The following is a 12,559-nucleotide window of genomic DNA, read 5'->3' on the forward strand; positions in this document are numbered from 1 at the left end:
GTTCATTTAAAAGAATGGTTGATTAAATTAAATAAAAATATTCTGTAAGTCAATCAAAATATATCAGAAGAAATTAACTTAGAGTCTTGGACACAAGTAGAGAGTTAATCAACTTTGAAACTTATTAGGGGTTAAAATGATAAAAAACCATAAAGTTCAAGGTAGGAAGTTGGCTTTAAGTCATATAATCCAACCATTTATTTGATGTTTGTGAAAGAAAGTTTTATTTATTAAACTGCATATTCACTAGAAATGTGTGCTGTCTCTTCTAACTTAAATATGTTGTTTGAAGATATATTTACATAAAAGCTCAGGGAGTGGTTTGGGGCAAGAAATTTCGGCCCTGGCTTGATACTCCAGTTTGTTAGAGCATTGTCCCTATACACCAAGGTTCACTCCCTGACCAGGACACATGCAAGAATCAAGAAACAAATGTATAAGTAAGCGGAACAACAAATCTCTGTCTCTGTCCCCTCTCTCTCTAAAATTGTGAGGTTGAAAATGATGTTTGTCACCAGTGCTAAAAAAAAAAAAGAAAAAAACAGTGGAACCAATTGGTCTTTCACAACACTTCAAAAATTATTATGTAGGGAAGATTTGACCCTAGGGATAAGGGGAAGGAGAAGAATCAGGGTGTATAATGCTAAACAAAGGTAATAATTTAGTGAATCAGAGAGAAAGAGGCATTTTAAAATAATTATTTCAGGTTTTTTTATGTTTAGTTATTTTTTTCCTGCTATTACTAGATTAAAACTTTTTTTTATTATATACTGTGGTTATAGTGGCAGAGGGAAGCATAGGTCAATTGAAATTGAAAGTAGGATGACGTCTGCTATAATCAGCAATAAGAATGCATTGATATTTGAAGAAAACATTATAGGAAAACCTTAGGTAATAATTTAAATATCTTTACCACTCAATCTGTGGATCTAAAGAGCAAAAACATTTTGAGAAAAAATTGCTTTTAGAGAGTGGGTTATACTTCAGTCAACTGGAGGTAACACAGGCCATGAAAATTGTTGATATACTCTCTGATTAATTCTACAATTTATTTAGCATTTCATAATTTCACTCATTCATTTATCACTTAAAATTTCTACTTAAAATTAGCTAGTTCTAATTGCCAATAGTTCCAAGGTTAAGAAACCCTGGTATGGAGAAAGAATACAGAAGATAAAGTTGGAGACATAATCAGAGCAAACAGAAATAGCAGAGAGAATGGAATGAAGATGTGGATATAGGGGTTTCAGAATGAGCCATCCCAAGATGTGCCCCGATGGTGTACACATTATTTTAAACTAAAGGCAGTGGAGACCCTGTGGGTTCAAGAGAAAATTCTGTGCCCACTTCTCTTTAACTATCTAGAAGAATTTGAAGTAAGGGCTTTAAACATAATGAGAGATAATCAGAGATAAACTCTTTTGGTCTATCTATATGGCAGGGAAAACTACTAATTACTGAATATCTGCTCATCTTATTTTCTTGTGACGACCCTTTGAATCCCTACAGCTCCTTACCTCATCCTTAGCTCTATATGCCATACAGACCTTTTCACTTTTTGTCCTTGAACCTCTCGTATATGCGGGGTTACTGATTCCTGTAGGTGAGATTGCCGTGCATATACATGTAATTAACTTTGCTTATTTTCTGTTATTAATCTGTCTCATTTAGATTTAACTATTAGACTAGGCTAAATAACTCTGATGGTAGAGGAAAACTTTTTTGTCTCCCCTACATGTGCTACACACATTTACAGCAAGTTCTTAGTCATCCATTTCTGAGTAAATAAATCAATCCACCAATTATGCTATTTCATATCAGAGTATCATTTCCACGGAAAATCACCTCCTAAATAATGTTTTAATTCTAGTTTCCTAGTTCCAAACTTGATACCAAAATAATTTATTTCTCCTTGACACCAGACCAGTTCTGTGTCAGGGGCTGGCCCTGCCCCAGCAAGGTCTGGGACCTCCAGGCTCTTGACTCGTGCAAGAAAAAATTCAAGGATGAGTTGGAGTGAGACAAAAGAAGTTTTATTCAGGTAGGAAAAAAAAGAACAGTCTAGGACTCAGGTTCCTGGAGGATCAAGGATTTGGTCTGGGACTGGCTGCTGCCACATGCTAAGCCTTGATTGCAAGTCTCACAGGACGATGCTGTGAAAGAAGCAAAAGTACACATCCCATGAACATGGACAAACTTGCAGTTGAGTTGGATGCTGCAGTTAGTCAATTCCTGGGATTTTACATGTTTCCAGTTTTTCAACTTTGTGGCACCAAATTCAGTCTCCACTTTCTGGTTGGGAGGGGCCCTGTCCCTTATATGGTCCATTCTGGAAGTGCCATGGTATCAACCTCTTATCGACCCCCTCTATTTGTGTTGTTAGTTTTCATTATAATGATGGTTTAATGAGTTTTGGGGTCGGTATCTGGTCAACTTTTTCTCCATCTTAGATTGTTCTGGTTTTAGCCAGTCCTTGTTGTTGTTGACTTCTGTGACCAGTGCAGGAATTTTCTTCCATAAACTGGTCTTCTTTGATCATGCATGGAGGTGGAGGCTATAATGAAAGGCCCTAGCAGCTTAGTGGCCTGAGGCGTCCACTCCTACTTCCTCAGTCCACCTGTCATGAGTTTTTTTTCTAACTTTTCTATTTGCCTTATTCTCAAATTGAATGTGTCTTTTCACTGAGAACACAGGCTTGCTTGCCGGGATTGAATAATATCAAGGTAAACATTAGTGTTACATCCATCCCACCTAGGTCCAACGGCCATTCAAGGGAGATAAAAGATAATGACTGTCCCACTCAGTAGGAATCAGTTGAGGCTGATGATGAGAGAAAGGCATTAAGGAAATGGGGGGCATTATTTTAGATGCCTGGGTGCTCCCGAGAGTAACAGATCTCTCTTGTCTGGACAGAAGTGGGGCATCGGTTGTGCTGGCAGTTTCCAGCATCAACATGAAATGAACCTACCTTGTTATATTGTACCAGACACCTCTAGAGGAGGAGCCACAGAGCCTACTGTTTAATAAAATACATGGATCCTTTTACGGTAATTGGTAGGCTTTTATCGGCAAGGCTGTCCACAGGAACGTAATCCAATGATCTTTTCAAATTACAGTACAAAAAGCCACATACTCATAATTCAAATTTATAATTTGCATATAAGATTCAAAATGACATCCTTTGTTAGAGTTATAGTATATTGTTTAGGCACGAAAGTCTTCTTGTGAAGTGTCATTTCTTGGAGAGTTAAGATCCTACATAAAGGAGTCTTTTGTCAGGTACACCTACCAATACAATAAACTTTGTTATTCTTTACATTATAGGTATAAATATCACCAAACCTGAGAGACTGTAACTACCTGAAAGTTTCTGAAAGATACCAAGGCAGATGAAGTAAATATAAATATTGAAGTTAAAATCCAAACTAAACTCTATTTTAGGTAATTAAACAAAAGTGAGAAATCACCCCTATTCTTGGATGAGGTGTTTTGTTTTCTGAAATTTGAGGGACAGTAGTCTGCTTTTTCCTGGCTCTCTTCTCATCCTTTGGCATGCAGGACTTTCTCCCTGCCATGTGGCAGCCTTGGATAGGAAGAACTTCTACTGCTCTAAATTGTATTTACTTCTCTGAATTCCTGAGCCTGATACTAGATTCTCTGTGGGAACTCCATAAATATTCATTCATGGGGATGGTAATGAATACTAGAATTTTTTGGCTCCATGCTTTCTGACTTTAATCCAGCCATTTCCTTCTCTCTTCCCTGGGGGGACTGGCAATCTGTTTAAAGCATGTTTGCACTTTGGAATCAGGAGGAGAAGCCAGCATAATTATTAGCTCCCAGTGACTCCCAGAATGTCAGTTAATTCTTAGGTCTTGCCATCTTCTCTACTCTACACACTGAGCTAAGTTTACATATAAGTGAATTAGGTATCACCTTGAAAGATTTATTGCAGACATGAAAAAGTGTCTAGGAAGGTTAATTTCTCTCTCAAATACTGTGCTCTCAAACACACCAGTGTACAGTTACCCAAAATTTTATGATCTCCACATTAGCTGAGCTATCAACTTCCCTCTCTTTAAAAGCTAATTAAAAAGCAAATTCAAGAAGCCAATCTGAAAAAGGCTACATACTGTATGATTCTAACTACAGAATATTCTGAAAAAGAAAATATGGATCAGCAGTGGCTCAGGCTGGTGTGGCACAGTTGGCTGGAGCATCTTTCCATGAATGGAAAGACCATGAGTTCAATTCCTAGTCAGGGCACATGCACTGGTTGCAGGTTTGGTCGCCCAGTCAGTGTGCATGATAGAGACAACTAACAGATGTTCCTATCCTGTCGATGTTTCTCTCCCTTGTTCTCTCCTTTCCTTCCCTTCTTTCTAAGATCAGTAAGCATGTCCTTGGGTGAGGATAATAAATTTTAAAACTTTTTAAATGAAAAATTAAAAAAAAATCAATGGTTTCAATGGTTGTGTGTATTTGAGAAAGTGAAATGACTAGGGAGAGCACTGTGAAAATACTCTGATACTTTAATGACAGACAGACATCATTATATGTTGGTCTAAATATATATATCACCCAGAGTGGACCCTCTGTCCACTCTGTACACTAATGTGTACTAGTGATTTTGTGTGATTATGTGTCACTATAAGCTCATCAGTTGTAACAAATGTACCACTAAGGTGGGGAATGTTGATAAAGTAGGAGGCTGTACATGTGTCAGGGCAAGAGGTACATGAGAAATCTCTGTATTTTCCCCTCAGTTTTTTGGTGAACCTAAAACTACCCTAAAAAAATAAAGCCTTAAAAAAAATTAGTGCATGTAGCTTTGAGTGTGGTAGGGAATCAAAATGGGGAAGGACTTGGTTCTGGTTTTAGCTCTTCTAGGAACTAGCTATTGAACTTTACAAAACTAATTTTATCACTTTGGGACTCAGTTTACTTACCTATAGAGCAATAGGGCTGGAAAAGAATATGTCTAAGTTTTCTCATCTCAGGTTAATTATCAAAATAATAAGTAAAATGGCTCCAATCTAAATAAAAAATTAACATGTTAAATATATTATTTAACTTGTTTCTTAAATACAGGATAGGTAATATGTTAATTACAACCGATTTATAGGAAAATGCAAAGAAAAGAAATAGTGATAGATCTGGAATAATAAAATGAATATACAAATGGAAGTCAAACTATTTCCACCTTAGGGAAGTCAGTTGAACCCCTATGTCTGTAGAAAAAATATGTGTCCGTAGGCAGACACTATTTTTCATTGCTATGAGTTACCTACAACTTAGAGAGCTGTTAAATAACTCCCATTAAGTCAGGACCAGGAAAACTAGACAATGCATAGTTTTCAATCACAGTACAATTTTTTTCTCTACATCAAGTGCCAAGTGTAGTACATGATCTAAGTGGGACACAAAATTCTTTAACCACTAATATTTCCCTAAAAATAATGATTTCTCCATGGACGCAACATCTAGGTCTGTTGCCCAATATTTAGGATATTTGGAGAGTGATTTACATTTGTCGTCTGGCCTGGTATCAACTGGATGATACTTAAAACTTTATACATAAACTTTCTGTTAGGTTACATTTCTCTGATCTTGTGAAGAACAGTCCATTTGTGTTTTCCCCCCTCTCCTTATTTGAAGGACAGTGTCATGCTATTAAAAAAAAAAATCTAAATAGAATATTCTACATAAGAAGCTCTATTCCCCCGACCCCCTCTGGCATCCGTGATAATCAGAATTTGGATCTATTCCTGCTTGTGACTTAGTTTTTATGAGGGATTTGCCCAGACACTGCAGGTTAAATTAATATGCTCCTTCCCTTCACTAAAACTAACCTTCTCTTACTTGACAATTCACTTTGGCCCATTTTCTTTTTTTCCTTTCTTTTGTTTTCTTTCTTTCTTTCTATTTGATTTCACTGGAATCCAATAAAAAAGTGAAGTCTTGGAAACAGAACAACTTCTGAATCTGGGCTATTCTTTTTATCATTTATTAATAAAATTCAGAAACAAACAGATATGATTTTATGATAAAATTTTTACAAATAATAATTTTGACATTGGCCAAATCAGGGGTGCACGTGGGGGTTCTTAGTGCTTTGTTAGAAGGTATCCTCGTGATTGGATGCTATCACTACTTACAATGATAATTTTCAAAAAATCAAGAATAAAATTGGCCTTCACGTTCAAAGTGCTAACATTACATTTTAAACTCACATGAATCAATAGTTTTTACAGTACTCGTTTTGTAAATACAAAGCCTTATCAATGTTTGGTTTTTAAGCTTTAATTCATGTTTTAATTTTTTTTTTCTCTAGAAGTGAAATGGAGAGAGTTTATTCTTCAAAGTTCATTTCTAATTTAGTTTAGACCAGAGTTGGCTGCTATACTCATTTTTCATTATATTTTCAGAATATTGGCAACATAGTTGTATCTCAAGCAGAATTTTACTGGACTAGTACCCAAAAATGATTTAAACTAAATCAAAAACACATTGGCAAATCTTCATCATGCAGGTGTGTTTGTGTGTTTGGTTATAATATAACTTCAGAAATTGGGGTTTCTTTTTGCAATGAAAAGTTTATTGAATTATAAAAGTGTCAAGACTAATTTAAGTAAATTGGAACTAATGCAGACTTTGGGTAGATTAGAAGCTTGAATAGGAAAATATTTTAGAGGAAAACCTGTTTTATTGAATTTATATCAATCATAACAGAATTAGTATAGTTATATATATATATATATATATATATATACACACACACACACATATGTATAAAATACTAAATAGATTTTTTAATGCCAATTTATCAACAAGGTATTTTAAAGTATCAAAAGTACTTTAAAGCAGTTTATCCTCATAGGAAATTTGTACATTTTCTTTAAAATCATTTTGACATCCGTAATTGGGTAAATAAATCTGAATTTTCCATAGCACCCTGGATCTTACCATGGAGCTGTACACATTGTGAATGTTTAACAATAACAATAACAAAATAACACATAATTTATTGCCTAATTAATGTGCCAAATACTTTTTTAAAGTTTCTAAATATGCACATTAATTTAACTGTCATAAGACTGTATGAAGTAGATACTTCCATTATCCTTGTTTTATAAGTAAAGAAACTATAGAACAGGTGAATTATGTAATTTGACCAAAGTCTAATGGTAAGCAAATATTTAAGATATATTTGAACCCAGGCAGGCTGGCCTTATCCCACACTTCTCTTGAGCACTGTAGTACTCTGTCTTTGAACAAATGGCCTGATATATTTATTGGTTAATATTTTCAAAGGTAAACTTCAAGAAGAGGGACTTTGGGATTTGTGATATGCTTACCAGGTCCAAGGCACTCTGTTGGATGATCTGTATGAATCATCATTTATTTTTTTGTACTCCACATATGTGCAATAGGTGTTATTCCCCTTACTTTTCAGATGAAAAAATAATTCTAAAAAATTTTAATTAACGACTCAAGTGACTAAGCTGGGAAGTTATGGAGTCAATATTCACTCAGCTCTAGATCTTTCTATTCCATTGCATTGCCTTTGATTTTTTTGAAATTTATTTGACCATAAGTTAAAAAAAATAAGCTTTTTTTTTAATGTGACACTACAAGGATAGAGTACTTATTTTAAAAGAAAGCTGTTTCATCTAATAATTGTGCTCTTAAATAGCTTCATTTGATACATCCATGGCAAGTAAACAAGAAAAGAAAGAAGTGGCAAAATAGTGTTGCTGTCATTGAACTAAATATTATTTGGTTAAAAAAATACTGAACAATGTTTTAGGGAGATTAAGCTTAGGGCCAAGTTATAAGATTTACTCTCTGTTTAAGCAAAGTCTTTACTTTTGTTGTGCTTGTTTATCTCTTGTTTATTTGACAAGTAAGAGGGTTTACCTTTTTTGGATTTTTCATTGTTTTGTAAAAATTTTCACGGTAAAGTCATGTATTCAGATTAATGTTATGCAGATGACCTCTTATGTGAACAAAAATAAAAATATTTTCTTTAAAGTGGGAGAAGCGGGGTTAAAATCCCAATAGGAATTTAATTTTGCCTATTCTATAGTCTTGTAGTGAGTGACTTGTTGAGAAAACAATATAAAATCAGCCACTAAATAGTATAAGTTCTCTCTCACTTCTAGTCTTCAATAACCAGTCACAGAACACCTCACATTTGTTTTTATCCCAACACACAAGATGACAATCATATGTGCTATGTGGTCCAATGGGTATAGCCAGGTTTGCTCTTTGAGCTAACTTCATTTTCTTACCTTTTACCTCAATTCAATATAAGCATGCAAGAAGTAAAATTTTCTTTATATATAAAACTTGAATCCATTTAAATCTAGAGGATGTCATTTCATTCATGAACTTATGTATTTAGCAATAATTAGTATTAGATCACTTGAGAAATACCTGAAAATAATTGCAACATACTTGCATTGAAGAACCATTGATTTAAAAATCTGTCTATGCCTTAGATGATGCTAATAGCTTGGTGTTTCGGGGGGCAGGGGGAGGATTAAGCACATCTAAATAATACTCTCTGTAAATAATAAAATTCTCAAACAAGTTTTCACATGCACATGGAGGAAGTTGTTTAAAGCTTAAGATAGATTAAATGCTTCATACAACAACTACTTTAAGACATCTAAAATGCAAGTGCATGCAATGGTGTAATTTAGGGCGCTATGGGAACAAACAATGTCAAAATATAAGTAGATTAAAACAACAAAGACTGACTTTTTGTTTATGTAAAGTATGCTGAGCATCCAGACAATTTTTCAGGTTACCAGACTTCCATATGAAGAATCAAGGTTGCACTTCCATATAAATCTTCACTTCCTGGCTCATGGAAACAGGAAAAGAAAATGCGTGTACCTAGATATTACACAGTTTACTTCTTAAATTTTGTCGACCAAATTAAGTTATTTAAATAAAATCAACATCAAGCACATGGGACATTGCTATTTCCCTTTGCTCCCTTCAGAAAGACTTAAAATACTTATGAACAGCATTAATAACTACTGCAGTTGTAAATCAGTAAAAATTTGAGCATCACTAAACCTCATGTTGCTCTGTTTGTCCAGTAAATTTCTAACTTGACTTAGTTAATCCCTAGATATATTGTTTCTATAATCACTTTTCATTTGGATAGCAAGTATTTTAGGAGACATATTAATTTGTCACAACTATTAGGATTCAGCTATCAATCACTCTTTCCAGTCTTACTAGCCTTAACTGTTGTAAGAAAACTGATATGCTGTGGAATTCTAAGCATGACACGAGCATCAGCTATTCATTCAATGGTCTTATTTTTTGTCTTTCAAAGAAGAAAGCTAGGCACTAAAGTAGAATTCCTTTAGTTTATTTACTCAGTGCCTGTTAATCTAGTAACTCTTCCATTAAAACAAAAGAGATTTCCTTTATCTGCTCATCTCTAACATCAAATATTATAGCACATGATATAATATAGCAGATAATTATTGAAAAATTTGGGGTCACAGGGGTAGGAAAATTGTATAATAAACAATACAGGATACATAAAAACCCTAAATTTCACACTAGACCACTCTCTTCCTAAAAGTTCTTCAAATATTTTTATATACAAAGTAGATACAAGGTGGGGAAAAAGTAAGTTTAAGCTGCAATTATGTAAAACAGAGTTTATTCTTATCTTATTATTTAATATTTATTGATTTTTTCCATACAAAACAACTGTAAACCTACTTTTGTCCAACCCCATATTTACTCCTTAAACCTAATATCTTACCATATTATTAGATGCTCCAGGTATTAGTCAAAGACCTACATATCCCTGTTAACCTATTAAGCAGAACAGCTATCTCTAGGTGGGACCATTATTTGCATATATTGAAATTCATTGAGATGTTTTATTAAATAAAGAAGTTATTTAAGTACAGAATACTTTGATATATAAAGAAACAATGAGCAATGACATGTAAATAAGAGTGTATTTTTCTTTAATACATTCTGGACTGTGGACAGAACAACTCCAGGGGTCATAGATGTAAGGTGAGTTTCTTCCTGTTACATTTGTGATATAAGCTATATACAATGGGTTTTACAAGATCCTGCAATTGTCCTTGTTCTTTTCTTACTGGATAAATTTCAAAGGTCCAAAGGTTACCTGTGAATTAAGAAAGCTCTGTGGAGTTCAGACAAACTTTGAACTTCATGTGGTAGTGAACAGAATTGGAAATTTTACAAAAATACCTTTATTCTCAAGGTCAGCTCAGCAGGTACTGGGCAGTATAGAAGAGGTATGAATAAAAGCTAATCAACAAAGGAAACTGTTTCAAACAACAACATCAGTTAGAAAAGTCATAATTTACAATCAGGGTATTAGTCAGTCAGTTATTTTAACAATGGTGTCCCTTTTGGTTTTCCTTGTTGCTCATATCCATTTCAGAGGAATGTTCCACAACAAGCTTCTTTCTTATGTCTAAAAAGAAGAAAAGAAAAAGAAAAAGAAAAGCAAGATAAAAATAGCTGTTTCACTCAAAGTTAAAGCAAAAGTTAAGGACTCAGCAATCTTCCTCCACTCTGTTTCTGGTAATAATATCCATATAACTCTGAGAGCAAGACATTTTCAAGGATAAATGCAGGATGATTTTGAAAGTACACACTTATAAAGTTGACTATTATGTAAAACCTAGGACTTATGGTCAAGGCAGAGTAGGTTAATGATGTGCTCACCTTTTCCTATGACCACATAAAAATTGCAACTCAATTATAAAACAACCACTTTTGAGAACCACCTGCAGACTAGCTGGACATAGCTAGGGATATAAATATGAAGTCATATAGAGACTGGTAGGAGGGGTAGAAACACAAAGCAGGCTTGTCCCACAGCTACATGTGATGGTTAAGAACTGGTAGGTGTCTTTTGGCTGTAGAGATTCCCCCTGAGAGGAAAGGGGTCCCAACCCAAACCACCAGGGCCAGGAAGAGGAATCCCGAAAACATCTGGCTATGAAAATCAGTGGGGATACTCTTTAGGTGAGATGGAGGGCTGCTAAAGTCTCAGGCATTCTCCTTAAGGGAACCATGCATGGACTTAATCACTGATAGACTCACTCACACAGAGAAGAAGTACTAAGAGAAGCACCAAGGACATCCAGAGAGGAGCTGAATTGTCTGACTTCATGGTGAAGGCTGGAGAGGCAGGTCTGTCCAGGACAGAAGTGTTGGCAGGCACTATTGTTTCTTTGTTGAACCTTCCCCCAACCCAACCTTCAGGCCTTTGCAGCTGTCAAATCTGAGTCTCAAAAAAATTGATTAACACTACCTACCCCACTCTGATGATTTCCTGAGAAACTGCTCCACCAAACACATGCACATGCCAGAATATTTCAGCTGCTGTTCCTCACAAGTGGCTGGCCTAGGACCATGTTGAAGACATCTTTAAAACATCCTAAAGGTCCAAAACCTCCAAAAGGAACAGCTGACCTTGGCATGCCCTCTACCTCTTACTAACATGCCCACAACCTGGCATTAGTCGTAGCTGACCTTGATCACAGCATAGCCTCACTCAGGTGCCTCAAGACTAGCACATGCAACTACCAACCACACATTACTTTGTAGGTCCTACAAAGTGGCCCCAAGCATGGCACATCTTACCTGATCCTGAAGTCGAGGCTTTTCTATGAGGCTTCAAAGTGAATAAACCAGGTGGCCAGATTCAATCATACTACAACACCTCCTAGTTAGTTCTACAAATGACACACACTAAGGGTGGACTAAGCAAGCACAAGATCTCACTACACTGAGTCCAGCTTCATGGGATATGCTCCCAGACAAGAGCTTATCTACTGTATTCACAGCCAGTCCTTATAGCCAGACAACTGAGGGCATATTTCCCCCACTAATGTACCAACAGCAATCAAACCTCAGCTATAACAGGAAGACACACACAACACATGCAAGGAACACATGTGAGTTAAGGGTTAGGTGACCAGGGAGATGATGCCACTGGGCCCCACAAGATACTCACTATATAAGGCCAATCTGCCAAGATTAGGAGATGTAGTATGTCTACATAATATGTAGAAACAAACAGAGGGAGGCAGCCAAAATGAGGAGACAAAGAAAAATGACCCAAATAAAAGTATAAGACAATATTCTGGAAAAAGGACTAAACAAAATGGAGGCAAGCAATACACCACTATAAATCTCAAAACATTGGTTATAAAAAATAGATAAACTCAGTGAGAACTTGCACAATGAGATAGAAATAATAAAAACAACCAATCAGAAATGAAGAATACAATAACTAAAAGAATATTTTAGAAAAAAAGAGAATACATTAGACAGATTCTACAGCAGATTAGATGATGCAGTAGATTAAATCAGTGATTTAAAGACAGGTAGTGACAAACAATTGCAACAGGAAAAAAAAAGAGAAAGAGAATTTTAAAAATAAGATTACTTTAAGAGACCTCTGGGACAACATCATAGAAGGAGAGGAAAGAGAGCAAGGTATTGAAAAACTATTTTAACAAATGACTGAAAA

Source organism: Pteronotus mesoamericanus, unplaced genomic scaffold (assembly GCF_021234165.1).
Source record: "Pteronotus mesoamericanus isolate MK-2021 breed Mesoamerican mustached bat unplaced genomic scaffold, CSHL_Meso_final contig_44, whole genome shotgun sequence".
NCBI lineage: Eukaryota > Metazoa > Chordata > Mammalia > Chiroptera > Mormoopidae > Pteronotus > Pteronotus mesoamericanus.